The 25,129-nt window shown below is 52.2% G+C and overlaps 1 pseudogene; it reads left to right on the forward strand.

The window, feature by feature from the left end:
- The window catches only part of LOC144944355 (sodium-dependent neutral amino acid transporter B(0)AT1-like), a 165,940-nt pseudogene that overhangs the window by 125,823 nt on the left and 14,988 nt on the right, over positions 1–25,129 (forward strand).

The following is a 25,129-nucleotide window of genomic DNA, read 5'->3' on the forward strand; positions in this document are numbered from 1 at the left end:
AAGTAGCGTACCGACGACTGCATAAGGTGGCACTTCGACGGCTTGAGCTTCAAGTTCGCGTTCCGGAACCGCAGGAATACCTGACGTAATCGGTCAATGTGTTCCTCGAATTATCGGCTGAAGACAATGACGTCATCCAGGTAGATGAGGCACGTTTCCCATTGGAGGCCTGCTAAGGCCAACTCCATTATGCGTTGGAACGTTGCCGGCGCAGTCTGGAGGCCCATAGGCAGGCAGTTGAACTCGAACAGGCCCTGTGGTGTCCGGAACGCTGTTTTAGGCCGGGAGTCTGCGTCTAGTGGGACCTGCCAGAACCCGGACAATAAATCCAGCGTACTGAAAAATTTTGCTCCCACCAGTGCATCCAATGAGTCGTCGATACGTGGTAGGGGATATGCGTCGGCCAGCGTGACGGCATTGAGGCGTCGGAAGTCCACACAGAATCTCAGTGACCCGTCTGACTTCTTGACTAGGACCACCGGTGCCCCCCAGGGACTCGAGGATGGAGAAATTATGTCGGCCCGCAGCATCTCCTGCACCGCTTGTTGAATGTGCCCTTATTCCATTGGGCTCATTCTATATGTGTTTTGGCGCAGGGGTGCAGCATCTCCCGTGTTAATGTGGTGCTGCGACAGATTTGTGCGCCCTAGGTCGAACGGTCCCCGGCTTAACACGTCCGAGAACTCATGCAATAACGAGTGCAGCTGCTGTTTCTGGTCAGGCGGCAATCCCGGCTCAGGCCCCGCCAGCTGGTCCATCCACGATTCGGCCCCTCTGTCCTCGGACTGGCTGATGCTGCCTACAAGCTCGGGCTCTGTCCCTGGGGCTCCTAGTGACAAGGGACTAACGTGGGCCAGAACTGTTCCCTCCTGCACCGTCGCTGTTCTATCGGAGGTGTTCAGCACCTGAATGAACAGATGCTGGTTCCTCTGTACAATAGTTGCGGCTCCCACCAGCGCATGGCGATCCATGGCAGCTGACGTCGGAGACACCAGGATGGGTGAGTCTGGTCGGGCTGTCACGAGGGGGGACTGATATTGCAGCGGAATTAGCATCTGGGCTGCCGGGGGAATGGAGACAGACTTACTGACCAGAGCCTGCACGTAGGGTACACCCCGGCTGGCCCCCTCCGCCTTTAGGAAATGGAGATGCGTTCCCTGGACTTCCACCCGCCCATTGGCCAGATCGATTTTCATTGGCATCCGCCTCAGAAAGTCCGTCCCCAACAGGCAGGGTACGGGCAACGTTGCGGAGACAAGGATGGGTCCTGCTACCGAAAGCTGCCCAATCTGTATCGGGGCTTCAACCTGGCCCAGGAAGCCCATGCTGCCTCCATTTGCTGCAATGAACGTTGTCTTGACGGGGACTAAAGGTCGGATTTTATCCGGCAGCATCTCGTGCATGGTGCTCGAGATGATCGTGGCTGATGCCCCCGTATCCACTAAGATACGTGCCGACACTCCCGCGATTTCACCGACCAGGACCGAGGTTCCTGACGTGGCCGCTACCACCCGCCTTGCCAGCTTCCTCCATTGTGTGGCTGAGTCCGGCCACTGACCAGGCGGCGTCTCGTTATCCTGTGGTGCAAGGTGAGATGATGGGAGATGGATGTGAATGGACCGAAGATGGGGTTCCTCCCTTTGGAGTGCGTCGCAGCAGGGTGAACACGCCCTTGTTACATAGTGTGGGCTTCCCCCTGGGTTGCGGGCTGGTCTCTCTATGTGGTGCAAATTGCTCCCCCTTGGTGACGTAGGATGGGCCCCCCTTGTGGTGTGGGGGGGGGCCCCCCCATTGTAGGGGGCGGTGGGGACTGGGGGGTGGGCCTTCCCGTGAGCCCCTCCCTTCTCCCCTCCCTTTCCTTTGTCACGGGGGCGTGGTCCCCCTGGTTCTGTCTCGCTCTGCCGCAAAGCGGTGGTGAGGCGGGCCGTGGAACTGCTCCAGGGGGCAATGTCAATTTTGTGTGCTGCCTCAGCACAAGGGCCGTTGCCCCTGGCAACTCGCCGGCGTCGCAGGTAACTGGTGACGTCACGCCCGCCCGCGACGTCACGCCCGCCCGCGAAACCACGCCCGCCCGTGAAACCACGCCCGCCCGCGACGTCACGCCCGCCCGTGACGCCACGCCCGGCCGCGACGCCACTGATGGCCGCGATGTCACTGCTGGCCGCGACGTCACCGCCGGCCGCGACGCCACCCCCGGCCGCGACGTCACTTTGGCCCGCGACGCCACGTCCGCCCGCGACGTCACTTCCGCCCGCGACGTCACCTCCGCCCGCAACGTCACTTCCGCCCGCGACGTCCCTCCCAGCCTCGGCGCGATTCCCGGCGCGGTCCCCGGCCTCGGCGAGATCCCCGACGCGGTCCCCGGCCCCGGCGCGATTCCTGGCGGGGTCCACGGCCCCGGCGCAATTCCCGGCGCGATCCGTGACACCACTTTCGGCCGCGACGTCACTTCCGGATGCAACGTCACGTCCGTTTGCGACGCCACTCCAGGTCGCGACGCCACTTCTGGTCGCGACGCGATCACCGGCCCCGGCGCTATCGCCGGCGCGATCCCCTTCCCCCGACCAGGACAGTGGGGACTGGGAAACGACACCGATGGCGCCCACCCCGAGGAGACTCCCGGTGAGTTCGCGGCGTCGGGGTTGTAATTGCTCGGCCCGACCGAGAGGCCGGGCGGGACGGCGTCACTCGCCTGGATCCTGTCGGCGTTCGGCCCGGCGGGTTCCAGGTGGCGTTGGTGGCCTCCGGCTCCGTGCGGCACCCCCTCGCCACATGCCCCTCTCGACCACAATGGTGGCAGACCCACGGGGCGTTCCGTCGGGGGGCTCGGCGCGATGTTGTAGAGGCGGCTGCCAGCGACGCGGCGGCTGGTCGCGCCCCTGGTCCCTCTACTCCGCCAGTCCCCGGATCGCCGCGTACACCTCCCGCAGCGATGGCTCCGGCTCAGACGTCGGGGGTCCGTTCCCAGCTGCCCCACAGGCAGCCTGTGGCGACGGTGCAGGTTCGGCGGTTGGTGTCGCTGGACCCAGTAGCGCCGCGGCAACGGCTCTGCTGTTCGCCCCCGCCGCGCCAGCCACCCTGCCCACGGGTGGCGCCCGGCCCATGACCTGCTCGTGGGCTTGGATGGTCCAGGCAGCCCACAGCGAGGTGCGTTCCTCCGGCGTCATCATGGGCATTACAACGCCAGCGCGGCAAGCGTAGGAGATGAGGTGCTCGACCACGAGGTCCTCGAGCGCTTCTTCAGCCAGGCGAGGGAAAGCCCTCCTCGCCAACACGAGCAGCGCACCCCTGTAGGCTAAAGGGGATTCTCTAGCCCCTCGCTGGCGGTCCTGGAATCGTTTAAAGGCTCCTTCCGCCGGGCAATAGATCTCCCCCAAAGCCTCGTAGGCCGCCTGTAGCATGGTCTTGCTGTGCGAGGGAAGGGAGGTGTAAGAGGAGAGTGCCTCTTCGCCCAGAACAGATGGCAGCGCTCGTAGTGCCTCTTCATCTGTCCACTCGAGAGCGTGGAAGGCAGCCTCGAATCGGCGGACAAACCCCTCCCAATCTTCTTCCTCGGCCACGAACTTGTCGACGGGCCCCAGCCGACGCGGCCGTCCTGCCACCTGCTCTCCGTGTTGGGTGTTTAGCCCTGGGGGTTTTGGCGGGAGCGGCGGCGACTGGCGTGACAAGGTTGGTTGCGGCTCCTGCCCGGCCGGCTGGTCGGCCTCCGGGTCCCGTGGCCTCTCCTCCCGTAGTACGCGTGGGGGTGGGGGTCCCGGTGCTGGTGGGCCCCCCATAGGGAGCCTCTGCAGTAGCTCCTGGAGTGCCCTCTCCATGCGGGCCATGCGGTCCTCCATAGGGTCCTCCAGGCGATCCGGGCCCCCTGCTGCTGCTTCTGATAGCAGGCCCCCTTGTTGCCCGGGATGGGAAGGATCCCCGGCCCCTGCTTCCTCTTCTCTTGGCTCTTTTCCACGGGGATTCTTCTTTGTAGCCATTGTAGATCCCACCGCTGCCACCAGATGTAAAGGAGAGCCGACACAAGATTGCAGGGGTGTCGTCTTTTAATCCTATTCTCCCATCCACACCTGTCCCCAGCCGTCCCAATCTCGTTCCCGCCAAAGGCCCCCTCTTCCCGCCTGTTCTCCCCTTATATCCCCTCGATCACCCCTCCCACTAACCCTCCTATTGGTGGGAATCCTTCCCCTGACACCCCTACATCTACATGATCTAGTTCAGTCGGAGCAGTCTAATTCTCTCTGAGATCAGGGCCAAGCTAGCCCTGAACAAAATTCGTTGGGCATTGGAAGATGTGACGGCAGCAGAAGTCAGTGTAAATAAGATTGGTATTAACTTAGAGTCGCGGAATCTCTTCAGAAATGTGAGTGACTCGATCAGATGAGCTTTCTTGTCTCGGAGTTTGTTAAAAGATATTATGGTTATGTGGAAACCCTCCCTGTAGAGGCGGTTAAATTTTGTCTTAAAACTTCCGTAACTGCAGGAATTCATATTCTTTGGTTCTTTCGGTAAAGTCACGTAGATAGAAAAATTATAATAAAAATAAAGTTAATAAAAAATAATACAAATTAAAATAAGAATTAAAAAACCCACTAATGTAGACTGTAGCCTGGTTCTTCATCGGAGTGAGTGTACTGGCAGTCTATAATGTGGACTGTAGCCTGGTTATTAAGTTTGGTGAGTGTACTGGCAGTCTATAATGTAGACTGTAGCAATGGTTATTAAGCTGGGTGAGTGTACTGGCAGTCTATAATCTAGACTGTAGCCTGGTTACAGAGTTACAGTGTTACAGTGTTTGAGAGTTACAGCGTTACAGAATTACAGCGTTACAGCATTACGGAGTTACAGCGTTACAACCTTACAGAGTTACATAGTTACAGTTACAGCATTAAAGAGTTACAACCTTACAAAATTACAGCCTTACAGAGTTGCAACGTTACAGAGTTACAGCATTACAGAGTTACAGCGTTACAGAGTTACACCATTACAAATTTGCAGCATTACAGAGTTACAGCGTTACAGAGTTACATCATTACAAAGTTACAGCGTTCGAGAGTTACAGCGTTAGAGAGTTACAGCAATACAAAGTTACAGCATTTAAAAGTTACGGCGTTAAAGTGTTACAGCGTTACAACATTACAGAATTACAGCGTTATAGAGTTACAGCGTTAAAGCGTTAGAGTTACAGCATTACAGAGTTACAGCGTTTCAGAGTTACAGAGTTACAACGTTACAGAATTACAACGTCATAGAGTTACAGCATTATAGTGTTAGAGAGTTACAGCATTAACAGAGTTGCTGCGTTACAGAGTTACAACCTTACAGCGTTACACAGTTACAGCCTCACAGAGCTAGAGCGATACAGATTTACAACGTTACAGTTATGTCGTTACAGCGTTACAGAGTTACAGCGTCATAGAGGTACAGCATTACAGAGTTACAGCTTTACAAATTTACAGAGTAGAACGTTTCTTTGCTTTCCTCTGTCGTGGTGAGGTTTTTTTTCACTCACCTGTTTCACATTTGAATCAAACGTCGGATGTGCAAGTCCCAGGTGCAATGCTCACCCCCGTTCCTGTCCCTCGTCTTTGTGGGACAGAAACGACTGCGAGAGGGATGCTGTGACCATCGCGTGCATCAACAGCGCCACATCGCTATTCGCCTCCATTCCCATCTTCAGCATCCTGGGCTTCAAGGCCACGACGGCTTTCACTGGATGCCTGGACGGGTACCTGCCCCCGGTCTCTCTGATCGCGTGATGTTGAGAATAACTCTCTCTGAGTCCCTCTGTGATCATGCCTGTCCTTTCTCAAAGGTGTCGGTGATCATTTGTTCCCTTTCCCCAGCACATCTAATTAGCGCAGTTGGCTACGTACGGTGCGAAAGAAGGTCAACATACGGTACAGGGGAAATGGAAGTCACTGGGAAAATTTGTAGTGAGGCTGAGTAGCTTGTTTTTTGTATTGGTGACAAGATTGGCCACCGAAGGAGATGACAATTTTCAGGAGGGTATTTAATTAACATCAAAGCAGAATACAATGAAACACCTCTCTCACCAAATCTCGCGAAATGAATGTGTATGTGATGCTGACAACACTGGAGCAATGTTACTTGTACGCCAAGAGTCCAGGTTTGTATCTCTTGCTGTAGACAACATCCTGATTACCCTTGTATGTGTGTTTATGTTTAACTTTTTTCGCACCGTACATAGCCAACCGTGATAGTCGGAGGTGCGGGGGAAGGACAACAAATTGAACAGAAAACAGTTCTAAATAAATTAGTTTTCAATCTAGAACCTCGTGTTGAACACCCACGCGATCACGAACAATGCCTTGGTAATTGCTACTCCATTGTCAGTGAGGTACAGTAGTCTCACCTCGTTACGGACCGGGCGATCATAGTAGCTGCGGTGGTAAGATGTTAACTATCACACCTGGTATACAGGAAGTCGTGGGTTCGATCCCGACCCTGACGATGCCTGTTGTGTCTGTGGAATCTGCGTGTATCTCTCTTTCCCCGTGGTCATGGTGGATAATTTTCCGGGTCCTCCGGTTTTTCCCTCCACATTTAGCATCAACGTCACGCATTTGGAGTATTTAGTTACTGCTGTAGTGTGGTAAAATACGCGGTGCGCACTGCACACGGAGCTGCTGAGAGGAAGAGCTGCCGCAGGCAGGTCAGCGAGGTGTAAAGTAGATAGGGGAAGTTGGTTAACAAAGTGACCGTATAGACAGAGATAAGAGTAATAAAGTGTAAGCAGGTGACTTGAAACAACGTGTCCGACTGAGTGATTCTACACGACACTACACTGCTATAAATTTCCACATAATAAGCCGCTTCGTTGAGCTGTCAGTTCTGATAACCAGGTGGCTTCTGAAAAACAGCTACAGTGGGCCTCACCTGGTAAAAGTAAAAAAAAAATGTAGGTTGTAGTCATTGATTAAAATCTATTACCCCCTCTCCCTGTTCACGTTAAAGTTGTTTTGGGTTAGATCGCATATATGGAAATGTGTCGTAAACCCACCTCCACTCGACACAGCCAATCAGGTGGCATTATGTAGACAAAACCCACAAACAATATTTACCATTTGAGTTAATGATGCTGGTAATTACAACAACCAGCATCGTCAGGCACATGTTAGAATTGTGAAGAAGTTTTGCCGTTTCCGGTCTTACATCGAGTAAGGTGATGTCATCACTGTGCGCCTACCAAACGCGAAGAACCCAGGCAGGAGGGGTTAATCTTTCTTCTTTTATATATAAAAGTCTCCGCGCGCGCTCGCGGGGGATTTGGCTCTCGGACGGTGGGGTTTTAGACCGGTAAATTTTGCCAGCCTGCACGCCCCAAGCCCCGCGGTGGGAATACGTCCCTAAACATTTAAGTCGTTTAATTAACGATTTAGTGGCATTCTTATTTTAATTATTTACTTCTTGCGCGACATCGACCGTATCAACTCACGACAATTGCCTGGGGGGGGGCGGACCCTGCCAAGTGATGCGCGTTCGCTACAGCTCACGGGGGTCATTTAATTTTACGCGTTTTACATGGAATAAATATACACATCACGCTGCCGATTTCTCTTCACAGTGTGATGTCCTCTTCCCCCCACCCTCACCCCAATGCGTGCAGTTACTGCTATAAAGTTCTTAGATTTTAATTTAAGATTATTAAAGCGCTTACATAGTATTATTCTGCCTCGGGCGGGGGGATGGTGGGGGGGGGGGGTAGCGGCCCAGCCCGCAGCCTGGCAATGTCTCACCTCCTCCGGCTTGCCAATCTAGGCGAGGCCGCAGGCTCTGCTCGGGACGAGGCGTAACCACGCCAATGTAAAGTTCACTTTTATTGCATCTTTCGCTAAGAACTGAGGTTTATTGTTAACTATTATGAAACTACTAAGTTGCCTAATATTACAATTATAATGTTCGTATGCAGAAACTACATGTGTGTCCCTAAAGTGGATGTCTGTGTGTGTGAGTCCATGTGTTTGTGTGCGTGTAAGTCGATGGGTTTCTACGTGTGTGGGTCGATGTCTGTGTGTAAGTCCATGTGTGTGTCTGTCTTTTTCAAATGGACAACGCCCCATGTGTGTGTGTGTACGTACAAGTGTTTGTGTGTGTGTGTCAGTCCATTTGTGTGCGTATCAGTCGCTGTGTGTGTTAGTCCACATGTGTGTGTAAGTCCATACGTGTGTGTTTCACTCGATGTGTGTGTGTCTAAGTTAATGCGTGTGTGTGAGTGGATGTGTGTGCATGGCTCCATCTCAGTGTGTAAGTCAATGTGCGTTTGTGTGTCTATGTGTCAGTCGATGTGTGTGTGTTCATCCATGTGTGTGTATCTAAAGTGGATGTCTGTGTGTCACACTCCATATGTCTATGTGTGTGTAAGTCCATGTGGGTGTGTCTTAGTCGATATGTGTGTGTGTAAGTACATGTGTGTTTACGTCAATGTGTGTGTGAGTCCACCTATGTCTGTGTGTGAGTCGATGTGTGTGTGTGAGTCGCTGTATGTGTGTACGTCGATATATGTGTGTGTAACTCCATGTGTGTGTATCTAAAGTGCATGTCTATGCGTGTGTGAGTCCATATGTGTGTGTGTGTGTACGTCCATGTGTTTGTGTTTGTGAGTCGATATGTCTGTGTGTGTCAGTCTATGGGCGTCTGTGTTAGTCGCTTTGTGTGCATGGCTCCATGTCAGTCAGTGTAAGTCCATTTCTTTGTGTGTCTGTAGGTCCATGTGTGCGTGTGAGTGAATGTATGTGCTTTATTGACCTGTTCAAGGCCTATGATACCATCAGTAGACCTGGCCTCTGGGTTGTTCTTCATGCTTTCTGAGTCCCTCACACTTTGCTCACGATCTTTAAGGACCTTCATGATGGTGAGTGGCCCCGCGTCAAACTAGGTGGCCGTCAGTCAGAGCCATTCCCTCTACACCTTGGGGTGTGACAGGGATGTCCTCTGGCTCCACATTATCTAACATATCTTTTGACCATGTAGTTTGTGAAGCCTTCAATGGCTGTGTAGTGGGTTATCAGTGAGATGGAGACGACGTAGTCGGAGGCACACTTATTTATTCAACCAAAAGGCAGAACACAATACTTGAAGGGGTAACGGCCCCTTCACCCGTCTAACAGGGAGACACCCCTAGCGCTAGCCTGGCTAGTCTGCTCCCAGGTCCTCCACTAGAGAGCTAGGGGAGGCTAGCTGATCCGGCTCTGGCCAAGCTAGGATCTCGGCACCCTTAGCCAACCAGACCGGCTCTTACAAGAGCATCGGCTCTGGGCTCTTAGGGCCGCGCCGCTGGCTTGCCCTGGTCGGTCCTTAGAAGGACAGCGAGCCAGGGGAGTCCCAGGGCCTATCCTGCTGGTCTTCGCTCTTCGCTGGTTAAGCTGTGATACTCGACCCCGAGCCCACCGGCTCCCCGCCTTATATAGTAATCCCCCACGAGGGTTGGGGCTCTGGGGGATCACAGCGCCATCCCAGCCCCCCAGGGCTAACCGTTACGGACGTGGATGTAGACACCCTTACGTGTGCGGGCGCAAACACCCCTTGTGTGTTTGTTTGCCCTCCCGTAGCACCCCTACATCACCCCCCCCCCCCCCCTGTACAGTCTGCAGCCGTCCTGGCTGCAACAAAATCCAACAATAAAAGACGAAACCCCCCAAAACCGTGTGTGCCTCGCATTAATAACAACAACAACAACAACAATAAGAACAACACATATAAAAAAAAAAACGACGTACCCCCAAGAAATACCCCATCCCATGAAACCAACATATATACAATACATGACTCCCCACCCCGACGGATTCCCCTTGACCGCAGCAAGGACCGCACAAGAGACCAGCCTCACAAAAGGTGGTGCGTTTTGGCACGAGTTCTTGCAGCGGGTCCATCACAAGGGGCAACCCCGGTCGGCCCGGTGGTGGGTGTCAACAGTTCGGCCGTGCGACCGTCCGTCTTCTCGGACGAGCATCCGCTGACCCCCCCGGGGGAGGTTGGCGGTTGAGAAGGCGTCAATCTCTGGACACCTGAAGGTGGAACAGTTAGTGGCGGATCAGAGGCAGGTGGCAAAGTCGCCCTCCGGAAATCAGTGAACCCATCACATGTTCAGCCATTGTCATGTAGAGAAGGAGCATGTGGTGCAAAGAACAGCTTCAACCGTGAGGGGTGTACGAACCACCGGCGCTTTCCCCACTTAATGCGGACACATTGGGGCCGCAAGACCTGCACAATTTTCACGGGGCCCCTCCATGGTCACAACAGTTTAGACGAGGTAGCCAATGATACCTGGGGACAGTGTAGCCACGCTGTCGCCCGGGTTCCATGCGTGCGTGTGCGACTGGCGCAACCTCAACCTTTCGTTCACCTTCTGGCGAGAGTCTGAGTTTTTAATGGCCGCCTCCCGTGCCTCAGCCAATTTCAGGATATTAAATTTTATATGGTCAGCCAGTTTAGACTTAGCATGTGATGTGGAACCTCGCAGCTGGGCCGCAACAGGCGGATCAATCTCGCGGCCATACATAAAAAAAAAATGGTGAGAATCTGGTAGCCGCGTGAGGAGCCATTCTGTAGGCTGCCAGAACCCCTGGGATCTGAAGGTCCCAATCGGTTTGGGACTCAGACACTTGGTGAGATAACATGGACGTAATGGTCCTATGTAGACGTTCTACCATCCCATCCGTTTGTGGGTGGTATGGGGAGGTACGAATTTTCTTATTACCCAGGCCGTTCCGGAGCGCCCTTGTCGAGGACATAGCCCTGGACAAAAGCCTCGGCAATGGCTGCTGCCGACTGGTTGGCGAGGGGCCAAGCCATAGGCCATCGCGTGAAATATTCAACGCCAACCAGTAGGTACTTATTAGGCATAAAAGGAAACAGGCCCAAAATATCGAGTGCAACGAGCTCATTAACCCGGGTGGCCGAAATAGATTGAAGCGGCGGACTGGCCCCCCTCTCTGGTGGCTTCCGTTGAGCACACTTAGTACAAGATCTCAGAAGATCGTCCACATCCCTTGCCATGCCCGGCCAAAAGAAATTAGGCTGGAGCATGGCAAGGGTTTTGTGGGTGCCTAGGTGCAGGAGACGCTCATGAGCAGCCCACACAGCCTTACCCCTCAAGGTGGAAGGCACCACCAGCCTGTGGCGGCGGATCGTCCCATCCCAATGCATGAAGAGACCCTGATACAATCCCCATGAGTCAACACCCGACAATCCCTGACTGGATTCCCCTGCGTGACGCCGCAGCGCCAGGAGGGTAGCGTCCTCAATTTGGAGGCGCCCCCACTCCGCAACGGACAATCCCAGTAAGGAATCCCTCCCTTCTTTCGCAATAGGCCCAACAATCAAAGGCGTGTCGGCGACGGCAGCCAGGACCGGATCGTGGTCGTCACTTGGAGATTTGCAGCGCCCCGAACCCAGGAGACAGGCGCATTCCGAAGTGGGCGGCAGGCGCGACAGAGCATCAGCATTAGTGTGGCAAATACCCTTTCGATATGTTGTTTCAAATCAAAGTCTTGAATGCCCCGATGGTTGTTCAACGCGCAAGGCATACTCCAACGCCGCATGATCTGTACGGACGGTGAAGTGCCGACCATAGCTCCTCCGATGCGGAGGTGGTCGCCGCCACGGTGTGTCCTGCGGCCGCCTTGTTAGCCTTTCTTCGTTGGGACAGCAAGTTTGTGTGGATGTGTTTCACAGCCCGCAAGGAAGACATGTCCGGGTCGTCTTGCGCCAGGATAATGATATTCAAGTCTTCCGTCAACAACAGGATATTCTCGGCCACCATCGCGTCCACTCCCTCTTCGTCCATACGCGGGAAGGCCGCCTTTGCCAACGCCAGAAGAGCTGTACGATACGTGAGTGGCGATTCCTTGGCGCCTCTCTGGCGCTCGTAGAACAGCTGGCGGCAGTCCGAAGGCAGCCCGTAAACTGTGGCCAGAAGTTGGAGCGCCGACTTGAGGGTGGAGTGTGCCGATTTCGGCGTCGTAGTAAGAGTGGCGAGGACGTCGCTGTCCAGCGTCGCCGGGAGAGCACGTAGCGCCTCTTCGTCCGTCCACCCAGACATTTCTTGGTGGGTGGGCGAGGAAACGACGCTCGAACGCTCTCCAGTCGCCGCCGTCCAACACAAACTCCTGCAGGACCGGCAAGCGCTGTTGGAATGTCGGCTCCGCCCCCGACGATCGCCGGCCACCGGTCCCGCCCTTATTGACAGTGTCGGGAGTAATGGCGGACTCCCTCGGCGGTCGCACCGCTGGTGACACGCTGGCTGTGGCTTGGCGCTCGGTACAGTCATCCGTTCCTGATGACATGGCGGCCGCTGATTGGTAGCAGCAGCGACCAGCCCTCGAGGATGATGTGGCGATCGCTGGTTGGCCCCCGTCGTCTGCGTGATGTGCTGGGGCCCCTCCCATGGCCCCTACTGTACTTGTGGCGGCAATTACGAATCCTAGGCCCGTTGTTATGGTGGAAGTTTCGGTCGAGCGTTGTTCGTCTTCGCGCCGCGCCGCTCCTCCCAGCCCAAGGCGAGTTATTTGCTCCTGTGTGGCGGCTGCAGCATACAGCAGCTCCGCCAGATGGGAGTGAGCCACCCGCAGTTCATCAGCCGACGTCCCGCACTCCTCCGGCTGCCGCGCTGTTGGTGGCCTCGGCAGCGGCTGCTCAGATTCGTCCTCGGCGATTTCTTGCACCGCCTCTCCCAAGCTGTCTTCCTCCTCTGGTTCCTGGGTACGAGTCGTCCGTCCCGTGTCCATTTCGTTTCTTGTTAAGACCACTTCGACACCAGTTGTAGTGGGTTCTCAGTGAGACGGAGACGACGTAGTCGGAGGCACACTTATTTATTCAACCAAAGGGCAGAACACAATACTTGAAGGGGTAACGGCCCCTTCACCCATCTAACAGGGAGACACCCCTAGCGTTAGCCCGGCTAGTCTGCTCTCAGGTCCTCCACTAGAGAGCTAGGGGAGGCTAGCTGATCCGGCTCTGGCCAAGCTAGGATCTCGGCACCCTTAGCCAACCAGACCGGCTCTTACAAGAGCATCGGCTCTGGGCTCTCAGGGCCGCGCCGCTGGCTTGCCCTGGTCGGTCCTTAGAAGGACAGCGAGCCAGGGGAGTCCCAGGGCCTATCCTGCTGGTCTTCACTCTTCACTGGTTAAGCTGTGATACTCGACCCCGAGCCCACCGGCTCCCCGCCTTATATAGTAATTCCCCCCCGAGGGTTGGGGCTCTGCGGGATCGCAGCGCCACCCCAGCCCCCCAGGGCTAACCGTTACGGACGTGGATGTAGACACCCTTACGTGTGCGGGCGCAAACACCCCTTGTGTGTTTGTTTGCCCTCCCGTAACACCCCTACAGCTGTACCCGAGGAATTCCCATATGGTACAGATACAATGGGAGGCTGATCGATGCCCGGGTGCGGTCAAGGGATGCCTCCCTATTGCTCAACCATGTTATGTATGCCGATGCTCTGGTGATTGCTGCTCACTACTGCTGAACCTGGAGCTTGCCACTAAGAGGTGGGGCCTTACCATCAGCCCCACCAAAACTAAGCACCTGCCTGGGTATTTTGTACCATGGGACAATCCACCCCCACAACTCACAATTGGTGATGCAGCAGTTGTGGAGAGATCAGAGAGATTCCCATACCTAGCCAGTGTGCTCATGACCGGCTCTGGTTTAACAGCAGAGGTCTCACTCCAAATCAGTCGATTGCCATTCTCTTTTCATCGGCTGCGTTACACTGTGTGGAAGCTACCTGGTCTCTCGCTGCGCATGAAGCTCCAGGTCTTCTCGGCCACGGTAATTCCCTCCCTTCTCTATGCTTACGAAGCATGCACCCCCCTAATGGAACATTCTCCGGTTACAAACATTTAGGCTGGCCTGCTAACGATCCATCCTGGGTTTAACCATATGTGTGTGTGTGCGTCTAAGTCGATGTGTTTCTATGTGTGTGGGTCGAAATCTGTGTGTAAGTCCATGTATGTCTGCTTTTTTCGCCCGGGCAACGCCGGGTACTCACCGCTAGTCTAACCTATAAAAGTAATGTTTGTGTGTCTGTCTGTGTGTGGCTGACACTTGCAAGCGATTTGGCTCGCGAACCGTGGGGTTTCCATTTTTTTAAAGTACCCAGGTAACATGCCATAAGTCCCGTCGTGAGCCAGTGCTATTCCGATTTCGCATCCATCACCTTTAAAGTAGTTTAATTCGCAATTTAGTGCTGTTTTGGTTATTTATTTATTACATCGCGCCTTCGAACGCACGCCAAAGCACGTATCTGCGCATGCTCGCCCCTACCAAGTCATACGCGTTTGGTTGGAGGGAGGGGGCAATTTTCATTCGTGTGGACACTGTGCAACGTAACACACATATTTACAGCTTCCTTCAAACATTTATTACCATGACTGTTTACTCATTACTATTCCTGTTATGAAATATTTAATGACAGGGATTAACCAATGTTTGATGATAGTTACCCAAAGTAACACGGTTTTTCTCCCTGAGTACTAAGTGCTACTTTTAAATTGTTATATACCACATGGCTATTATTCCCCACAAACTTTGTTTTAGCGACCACGTATTTGTGTGAGGGAATGACACTTATGCACTCTTTGAAAATCGGTACATTTCTAAATATCACTGTCCTGCTCACAAAAAACAAGTTTTAGCGGAAAAATAGCCTTTTTCTGTACTCTTGAGGCATAAGCAGCCAAGTAATATCACTTACTGCACAGGGGCAAACCAATAAATCTACACATTGCTATTATGTCTTTGTTCAAACATATTTACACTTGCCCCCTCAGTACGGGGGTTGAGCAGTGTCGTTATGTAAATTACGCTTGATTGGTGCCCATCTGGTCATAGTTGCAGGTAGGATAGGTTGATTTATTATTAGTTGACTTTCATTTATTTGCCGCTTTTGCTCGTGGCAAATATTTGCACTAAAATGGCGGAACACCCTCTTCTTTGCTCTTAATTACTTACTTATTATACACGCGTGCATTTCCCTTCTCCCTTGCTTCTTTCGCTAAAGTCACGTAGATAAAAAAACTATTATAAAAAAACTTAGTAAATATAAAAGTTATAGTATGTGTGTGTGAGTCGATGTGTGTGTGTGAGTCTATGTGTGTCAGTCGATGTGTGTGCATCGATGTGTGTGCCTGTGAGTCCATGTGTGTTTGTTAGTCCATATGTGTGTGTAAGTCGATGTGTGTGTAAGTCGATGTGTGTGTGTGAGTCGCTGTGTCTGTGTGTGTGCAGGTCGATGTATGTGTGTGTGGGTCGATGTATGTGTGTGTGAGTCGATGTGTGTGTCAGTCCATGTGTTTGTATGTCAGTCAATGTGTGTGTGTGAGAGTCGATGTGGTTGTGTGTGTAAGTCCATGTGTGTGCGTAAGTCGATGTGTGTGTAAGTTCATGTGTGTGTGAGTTCATGTGTGTATGTGTGTAAGTTGATGTGTATGCGCAAGTCGATGTGTGTGTAAGTCGATGTCTGTGTGTGTGAGTCGATGTGTGCACGTAAGTCCATTTATGTGTATAAGTCGATGTGTGTGTGTGTGTGAGTCACTGTGTGTGTGTGCAAGTCGATGTGTGTGTGTCGATGTATAAATGTGTGTGTAAGTCGATGTGTGTGTGTGAGTCGATGTGTGTGTGTGAGTCGATGTGTGTGTGTGTGAGTCGATGTGTGTGTGAGACGTGTGTGTGTGTGTGTGAGACAATGTGTGTGTGTGTGAGTCGATGTGTGTGTAAGTCGATATGTGTGTGTGTAAGTCGATGTGTGTGTAAGTCGATATGTGTGTGTGTAAGTCGATGTGTGTGTGTCCATGTGTGTGTAAGTCTATGACGTCTCCTGGCCAAACCCCATCTGGCGGAGCCAGGAGATTGGTATCTTTACCCTCTGGGCTCCTCCAGAAACAATGACAAGCCACTACGGATGGCCACGTGGAATGTTCCATAACTCACTGCGGAGGAGAGGCTGCCACTCGTCTGTCGGGAGCTGGACCAGTACCACCTGGATCTCTGTGGCATTCAGGAGGTCCGGTGGACCGGCTCTGGCTCCTGTCACCATGAGGGGTGGACAGTCCTCTACTCGAGGCAGGAGACTGCCAAACAACAGGGTGTGGCTCTTCTTCTGAACAAAAGAATGAAGGGGGCGTGGGAGCATGCCGGTGAGGTGTGGGAAGCTGTAAGCCCCATTCAACTTTGGGCTTGCCTTCCCATCAGCCAGAGGCAAGAAGTGGTGGTCGTGGTTACTTATGCCCCCACCGAAGACGAACATCTATGGAGGGATGCAGGCAAGGCCGATGAGTCAGATGCCTTCTATGACCTCCTGTCACAGGTGCTGGCTAAAGTGGCCCCTCGGGATAGGGTCATCTTGTTGGGTGACTTCAATGCCCGAGTTGGTCATGATGCTGGCACCTGGTCTGGAGTGATTGGAAGGCATGGGCCAGATTAGCTCAATAAAAACGGTAGGTGCTGCTAGATTTTTGTGCAACCCATGGGCTTGTAATTACCAACACGTTGTTCTGGTATTGGCGCATCCACACAACATCATGGATATATGCCGGGTCGAAGCAAGAACATCTGCTGGACTACATAGTGACGGATCAGCGGATGCGAGCCCATGTCCTTGACACCAGGACCTACCGTGGAGCTGATCTGTCCTCTGACCATCGACTAGTCATCTGTAAGATGCGCCTGCCATTCTTCCACTCCGGTGGTAGGTGTACACCCAAGACCCCATTCCAACCTAAGGTGGCCTGGTCTCAGTTAGCTGATGAAAGTTGCAAGCGAGAATTTCATCATCACTTGCGGCTGGGGATGGCATCGTCCCCCACTCCTCCTGATGTCGAGGGTAAATGGGCGAGGTTTAGGACTGTGACTCATGCAGCTGCAATGGCTGCTTTGGGTATGCAGTCCAGACCCCCCCCAGAGACCGTGGCTGACAGAGGAGGTGTTCAGGAAGGTTGAGAAAAAGCGATAGGCCCACTCTACTCGTCTACAGCATCCCACGTCAGAGAATGAGGAGGCTTACTGCAGCCTTCGCTCGGAGGTTCGGAGAGCCGTGAGGCGCTGCAAGGATGGGTGGTGGTCGCGGGTTGCTGAGGAGATGGAGTCTGCCTCAGTGGCCCATGATCACAAAATTATATTTAACTCTCTCAAAAAAGTAACCTGCAGCGCCACACCTATTACCATCATTAGGGGAAAAACGGTGATCCAATCTCCGACCCCCAGGAACAGGTTTGCAGATTTGCTGAGCATTTTTGTGAGGTCATGGGGGAGGGGAAATCCCTCAGCCAGGAAAACATCATGGCACAAAGTGGGGATGACCCTGCTGAGGCTGCAGTGCCTCAAATATTGGAAGAAGAATCACCCCCTGTGAGTGGCTGGCTGAGGTGCCATCTGTTGAGGAAGTACTGAAGGCGATCCAGAGTCTGAGACCAGGAAAGGCACCGGGCAGAGATGATCTCCCAAGCGAAATGCTGAGGGAGGGTGGCGTTTGTGAACAGACTGCCCTACATGACATCATAACAACAGTCTGGTCCACTGCACAGGTTCCGCAAAATTGGAAGGATGCCCTGGTGGTCCCCCTCTTTAAGAAGGGGGACCGCACAGACTGTATCAACTACAGGGGCATCTCACTTCTCAGTGTGCTGGGAAAGGTCCTGGCAAGGATTATTCAACATCACCTTGCTAGGCGCGCTGAGGAGAGGCTTGCGGAGCCCCAATGCGGTTTCAGGAAAGGGCGGTCTTGCACAGATGCCATATTTTCTGCTACAGCAGAGGTAGGGAATTCCAAAAAGACCTACATCTCTGCTTTATTGACCTGGTCAAGGCCTATGATACCATCAGTCGGCCTGGGCTCTGCGTTGTTCTTCGTGCTTTCGGAGTCCTTGACTCTCTGCTCACGATCATTATGGACCTTCATGATGGTGAGCGGGCCCGGGTAAAACTACGTGGCCGGGAGTCAGAGCCATTCCCTGTACACCTTGGGGTACGACAGGGATGTCCTCTGGCTCCCACATTATTTAACATCTATTTTGACCGCGTAGTTTGTGAAACCTTCAATAGCTGTAACGGGGAAGTTTCCATTTGGTACTGATATAATGGGAGGCTGATCGATGCCCGGGTGCGGTCAAGGGATGGCTCCCTATTGGTCAACCATGTTACGTATGCCGATGATTTGGTAAAAGCTGCTCATTCAGAGGAGGAGTTGGAGACGCTGCTGCTGAGACTGGAGCATGTCACTAAGAGGTGGGGCCTTACCATCAGCCCCACCAAAACTAAGCACCTGCCTAGGTATTTTGTACCATCGGACACTCCACCCACACAACTCTCAATCGGTGATGGGGCAGTTGTGGAGAGAGTGGAGAGTTTCCCATATCTGGCACAATAACAGGCACCGCGGTAGCGAGATGTTAACTACTTCACCTGGTTTATAGGAGGTCGTCGATTTAATGCCAACCCTGATGCGTATATATTTGGAGTTTGCATGTGTCTCTACCTGTGGTCGTGTGGAATCTTTTTTTCCGCGCTCTCCGGCTTTTTCCTGATAAATTTATGAACATGCTTTGAGAGTATTTGGTTGCTATCAATTTCCACACTATAAGCCACTTCGTTGAGCTATAATTTGTGATAGCCAGGTGCTTCTGAAAAAGAGCTACATAGCTCAGTGGGCCTTACCTGATAAACATAAATTTGTTTAGTTTAATTTCATATCACCCGCATTGGTGATCCCTCCGTGCATCATCTCATCTCCCAACTCCCACCACCAACCCTCTCTCTTGCACAGTGACCGTTGTAGTGTGTGGACTTTGTTCTATTGCTATGCATTATACCAAGTTTCTTGACCTTAATTTACTGTTTATTTGCATAAAATTGTGACCTTAATCATGCAGAAGCGAGTACTTGACAGGGGCTTCCTCGTGGGGTCGGATGCTTAACAGGGTCTTAACGAGTCTACCATTAGAACCTCCCCAGTACCTCATCCTCATCAATGTCATCATCACGTCAGTTTTAAAGGTAAAGAACATTATTTTATTGTTTTTAATAATGTTTTTTTTTTATTATGTCATTGTGTATTTTACGTGTGTTTAGTGAGGCAACTTAGTGAGGCTTTGACGAGTGCATCCACGGCCACGGTTGCCCTCACCCCCGTTTCCCACATCGGGGTTGAGTATCGCCAACTGCGCAGTTTTGCCAACTACGGCGGTTTTCAGGAGATGAGGGATTACCGTCACTGGTATTTTTTTAGTGCTCTTTTTAGTTTTGTGCCAATCTTTTATCTTGTCCATGGCAGAAACATCCTCAAGCTGACCAACGAGTTTGACCTGGCTGAGGGGAATGTGACGCGAGACTCCTACCACGTTGCCCTCGCCTCCCTCAACTCCACGTGGCCTCAGCGTGTCCACTCGCTCGGCATACTGACGTGCAACCTGCAGCAGAACCTCAACCAGGTAGTGTATCTTCTCTGTGCTCAGCTTATTGCTCCACTGGTAGCTGGATGTTGAACAGAAATACTGGTAGTTGGTTACCTTACACGTGTGAGTATATTGTAACTTTTATCGTATAGCCAACTGTGTTAATTGGAGGTGTGGGGGAAGGACAACAAACTTAACAGAAAAAGCAGTTCTAAAAAACTAAGTTTTCAATCCAGATTATTTAAAAGTGCATATCTCCAGTGGCTTCCTAATATCGGAAGGAAGAGCATTCCAGACGGCCGCAGAAGCGCATGATGCGGTGCCCGTCTTGGTTCGATAGTTAGCCAAAACCCTCTGCGAGGATGACCAGAGTTCACGTGTTGGTTTATGCTCCTTGAGATCAGCAAGGTATTCCGGTTCATTTGTTTCAAGCACTTTGTGTGTAATGAGTGCGACTTTGTAATGCAACCTTATTATACTGTGGTCTTTCCTGACATCTCAATTGTATGGGAGGAGTTTCTTTATGAATGTTGGGCTGGTTTGGCACGTTCCATAAACAACAACCAACAACAACCACGACAGTTGTGCCAGGCTATGTGCACCTTGAGGCCACGTGAAGTGTCGAACGCCGCTGGCAGGAGATCACGGGGCAGACCCAGCTGCCACGGGTCAACTGACTGAGACGACTGGCTGATGCACCATCTGTGCCCCCTACTGTGCCAAATTGCTGTGCTTTAGCCACCCGGCGCTCCGCTCATTGTTGTGAGCGTCGCTCCTCCGCCCTCCGTTGTTGTTGGAGGGCGACAGCCTCCAACTGCTCAGTAGCGTCCTTCACGAGCCTCCTCCACAGAAGCCAATCTTGACACCGCTGGTACCAGTCATTGGCAAGTCCACTCAGCTCCATATCCTCCTGTACCACATCACTCCATCTCTTCTCTAGCCCGTGCTGTGCACGTTTAGCCCCCTCGATCCGGCCGAACAAAAGCTGTTTAGGCATGCAGTGGCTGGACATGCGGGCTACATGGCCCAGCCAACGCAGCCTTGACTGCCGGAGGAGCTCAGCCGATGGGACTTTTGTTCAGATCTTTCAAGGATTTGTGAGCTCCTCACGCAATCCAGCCTGGTTAAACCCAGGATGGATTGTAGGCAGGCCAGCCGAAATGTTTATAACCAGCGAAGATGTTCCATTAGGGGGGGTCTACGTTTCACAAGCGTAGAGAAGGGAGGGAATAACTGTGGCCGAGAAGACCTGAAGCTTCGTGCGGAGCGACAGACGAGATAGCTTCCACACAGCGTTACGCAACTGATGAAAAAATAATGCCGCTCGACTGATTCGGAGTGAGACCTCTGCAATTAAACCGGAGTCGGTCATGAGCACACTACATAGGTATGGGAATCTCTCCACTCTCTCCACAACTGCCCTATCACCAATTGGGAGTTGTGGGGGCAGAGTTTCCGATGGTACAAAATACCCAGGCAGGTGCTTAGTTTTGGTGGGGCTGATGGTAAGGCCCCACCTCTGAGTGACAAGCTCCAGGTTCAGCAGGAGCACCTCCAACTCCTCCTCTGAGTGAGCAGCAATTACCAGATCATCGGCATACATAATATGGTTGAGCAATAGGGAGCCATGCCTTGACCGCACCTGGGCATCGATCAGCCTCCCATTGTATCTGTACCAGATGGAAATTCCTCGGGTACAGCCATTCAAAGGCTTCACGAACTACGTGGTCGAAATAGATGTTAAATAATGTTGGAGCCAAAGGACATCCCTGTCGCACACCAAGGTGTACAGGGAATGACTCCAACTCCCGGCCACGTAGTTTTACCCGGGCCCGCTCACCATCATGAAGGTCCTTAATGATCGTGAGCAGAGGGTCAGGGACTCTGAAAGTACGAACAACAACCCAGAGCCCAGGCCTACTGATGATATCATAGGCCTTGACCAGGTCAATAAAGCAGAGATGTAGGTCTTGTTGGAATTCCCTACACCTCTACTGTAGCAAACGGACAGAAAATATGGCATCTGTGCAGGACCGCCATTTCCTGAAACCGCATTGGGGCTCTGCAAGCCTCTCCTCAGCGTGCCTAGCAAAGCGATGTTGAATAATCCTTGCCAGGACCTTTCCTGGCACACTGAGGAGTGAGATGCCCCTGTAGTTGTTACAGTCTGTGCGGTCCCCCTTTTTAAAGAGGGGGACCACCAGGGCATCCTTCCAGTCCTGCGGAACCCGTCCAGTGGTCCAGACTGTTGTTATGATGTCATGTAGGGCAGTCTGTGCACAAACGCCACCCTCCCTCAGCATTTCGCTTGGGAGATCATCTCTGCCCGGTGCCTTTCCTGGGCTCAGACTCTGGTTCGCCTGCAGTACTTCCTCAACAGATGGCACCTCAGCCAGCCACTCACAGGGGGTGACTTCTTCCAATATTTGAGGCACCGCAGCCCCGGCAGGGTCATCCCCACTTTGTCCCACGTTGTTATCTGGCTGAGGGATGTCCCCTCTTCCAGGACCTCACAAAAATGCTCAGCAAATCTGCAAACTGGTTCCTGGGGGTCGGAGATTGGATCACCCTTCTTTCCCCTAAAATGATGGTAATAGGTGTGGCGCTACAAGTTACTTTTTATGAAATTAAAAAGCGATTTGGAATCGCGGGCCATTGAGGCAGACTCCATCTCCTTAGCAACCCGCGACTACCACCCATCCTTGCAGCGCCTCACGGCTCTCCGAACCTCCAAGTGAAAGCTGCGGTAAGCGACATCATTGCCCGTCCAGCACCACGAGGAGGCAGGGGTTTGTTTTGATGGACTTCCGTAAGCACATGCCTAAGCACGTGCATTGAATATAACAACACATGTGCTTTTCTGCACAACGTTCTAAATCAATCTCTTAATTTCAACACAAGAGGTTCCTCCTCTAATTATTTTATTTAAAGTTCATGCCGTACGACTGATAAATTGGTGGTTTAAATGAGGCTCCCTCAATTCCTTCCTGTGCCAGTACACCATCACCCTCATTTAGACTGAAAACTAATTTCTTTACAACTGTTTATCTAAATACAACACATAAAAACATAATAAGCACGTAAAGCAGTGGACTGTAGTCAAATTAAAACTATCATAAAATTCCGGGATGGAACGGCACCTCCACCTTCACCGTTATTCCTGACAGCAAAATTACTGCCCGCTTAATGCAAATTCGTTTTACGCAGCAATTTGGCATTATGCTTTCAGCTGCCGTCTGGAATACTCTTCTGAATTTAGGAAGCCACTGGGAACTGTGCACTTTTAAATCATCTAGATTTACAAATGTATTTCTTTAGAAACGCTTTTTGTGTTGAGCTTATTGTCCTTCCCCTGCACCTCTGATTAGCACCATTGGCTGCGTACAGTACGAAAGAAGTTGAACATACATTGTTGGTAGCGCCGGCTCCCCACACTGGCGTGGCACCTGCTGCTGCCTTATCGCTGGTCTGTAGTTCCTCATCCCGAGGTCACGTCTCTGTAGGACGATGGGTGGCAGCTCTTTTCCTGCTGTCGCCTCTAGGTTGTCAAATTCACTTCCATTGGACATTCACTGTGCTGAGTTCCTCGCGTTATTATAATCAAAGCCATACATTTTAAGGCCTTTTCATCCTATGTGAATAATTCATGTTGGGGTTGTAATTAATTGGTATAAGCCTGCATGTTTTTTTTGTACACTTGTGACCTCCAGCTTCAATGTAATCTATAAGTGTAAATTATGATAGACTTACAGACTCTCGTGGAGACTCACAGACTCTCATAGAAAGTGCTGTGTGGCCAGATGTGGTGCTGGCCACACACCCTTTGTGTGTCATGCCAGCCTTCATCTTCGCAACTCGCTAAAAGCACTTGCCTCTGCAGTCAATTCAAAGCTATATCTGAGACCTTTGTCTGCCTGTGTGTGTGTGTGTACCTAGGCAGCGTCAGGAACTGGACTTGTGTTCATCGTTTTTACTGAAGCAATACTGAACATGCCCGGATCACAGGTGAGCTCAGGTGGGAATTAATGCGTTTGAGTCCTAAGTCTGGGTATCGCCCGTCTCTCTCTAAGAAGGTTCATAGTAAACGTATTAGAGACACTGAGCCAGCACCACGGAGGCCTGAATTGGATTTCAGGTTCCAGCTGTACCTGGGATTTAACTGGGTTCTGTATGTGTGTACGTTGAACTTTCGCACCGTACGTATCCAACCGTGTTAATCGAAGGTGCGGGGGAAGGGCAACAAACTAAACACAAAAGCACTTTGAAAGAAATTCGTTTTAAATCTATATGATTTAAAAGTTCATCGCGCCAGTCGTTTCCGAATATTGAAAGAGCGTTCCAGACACATCTGAAAGCGCAAGGTGACCGTGTTTATTTGATGGTTCGCCAAAAGCCGCTGCTGCGTGGGTGACCGGAGATCGTGTGATGGTGTAATGGGTTCAACTGAGTTGCAGACGTAGACTTGGAGGCAACACATTTATTCAGTTCCAACAAACGGGGTAACTTCCCCTTAACAGAATAACAACCTATGGTGGTGATCACTAGGCTAACTACACTAGTTACAACGTAACTGCTACTATGGACTGGGACCAATGACTTCGGCCCGGGTCCACGTGTTGGAGACTCATTTAACGGAGAACGTAGACGAAGCGTTTCTTCCAGGATGAACAACAACCCTGGTCCCTCTCGGGACCCGGCTTATATTCTCTGTGGCATGGCCGGCTCCGCCCTTGGCCACGTCCACCTTCCAGAATCCTCGGGAAGGATCTGGGTCCCAATCACGTGACCCCCCCCCTATCCCCCTCTTGGGGCCCCTTTGTCAACTTAACTGGTCACGTGTCCTCCCGGGTCAACCAGAATGCCATGGCCTCACAGAACCTCATCCTTCGGCCGGCACCCACACACCGTGTCCTGTTGGGTCGGCACTGCACTTAAAGCGTGGTGCCATCTAGCTCTATTATTCAGCACACACCGGGCCCCTCTAGGGCTCGTACTACACCCACATCATTGTGGTATCCGGCGATGTCGCTATACCGCACACCGTGCCCCTCTAAAGCCAGTACTGCACCCACAGCCTGTTGACATCCAGCGATGCCACTACAATGGTTTATGCTCCTTGATGAGATCAGCAAGGTATTGTGGTTCATTTGTAGCAAGCAGTTTGTGTGTGTAATGAGTGCGACCTATAATATATTCGTTTGGCAACCGGAAATCAATGAAGCTTGGCGAGCACTGGTCGGACTAGCTTCTGAAGTATAGTGATCTTGTGGTCTAATACCCATCACCAGTGACTGGCATAGAGTGGACCATAGTTTCAAGTTTATTTTGGTTCACCTCGTGAGAATTCAAGAGGCTAGCAGAGAGTCTAGTTTGTAAGAATGGCCTGGGGTCACCAACATTACTTAGAGACCCAGAGAGACCCACAGTGATACATATACAGGTAGTCCTCTACTTACGATGGAGATGTGTAGTGCCATAAGAGGGGAGGGGCTGCTGGGGGCTCTGAGATCCTAGGTAGATAAGCCCTCGGCGCCAGGCGCTAGGATCCCAGGCACCCCAGACAGTTAAGCCCCTTGGCGCCACCAACGGGGGGGCTGTGTGTGCTCTGTGGGATATCTGGGGGTGCACACAACCCCACCCCTCGTTGGGGACGAGGCATTAAAGGGCAGCTCCCTGGCCGATCGGGACCAGTCGCAGCTCAAGACCCAAGACCCGCCAGCCAG

The sequence above is a fragment of the Lampetra fluviatilis genome, chromosome 2 (assembly GCF_964198595.1).
Source record: "Lampetra fluviatilis chromosome 2, kcLamFluv1.1, whole genome shotgun sequence".
Lineage (NCBI taxonomy): Eukaryota > Metazoa > Chordata > Hyperoartia > Petromyzontiformes > Petromyzontidae > Lampetra > Lampetra fluviatilis.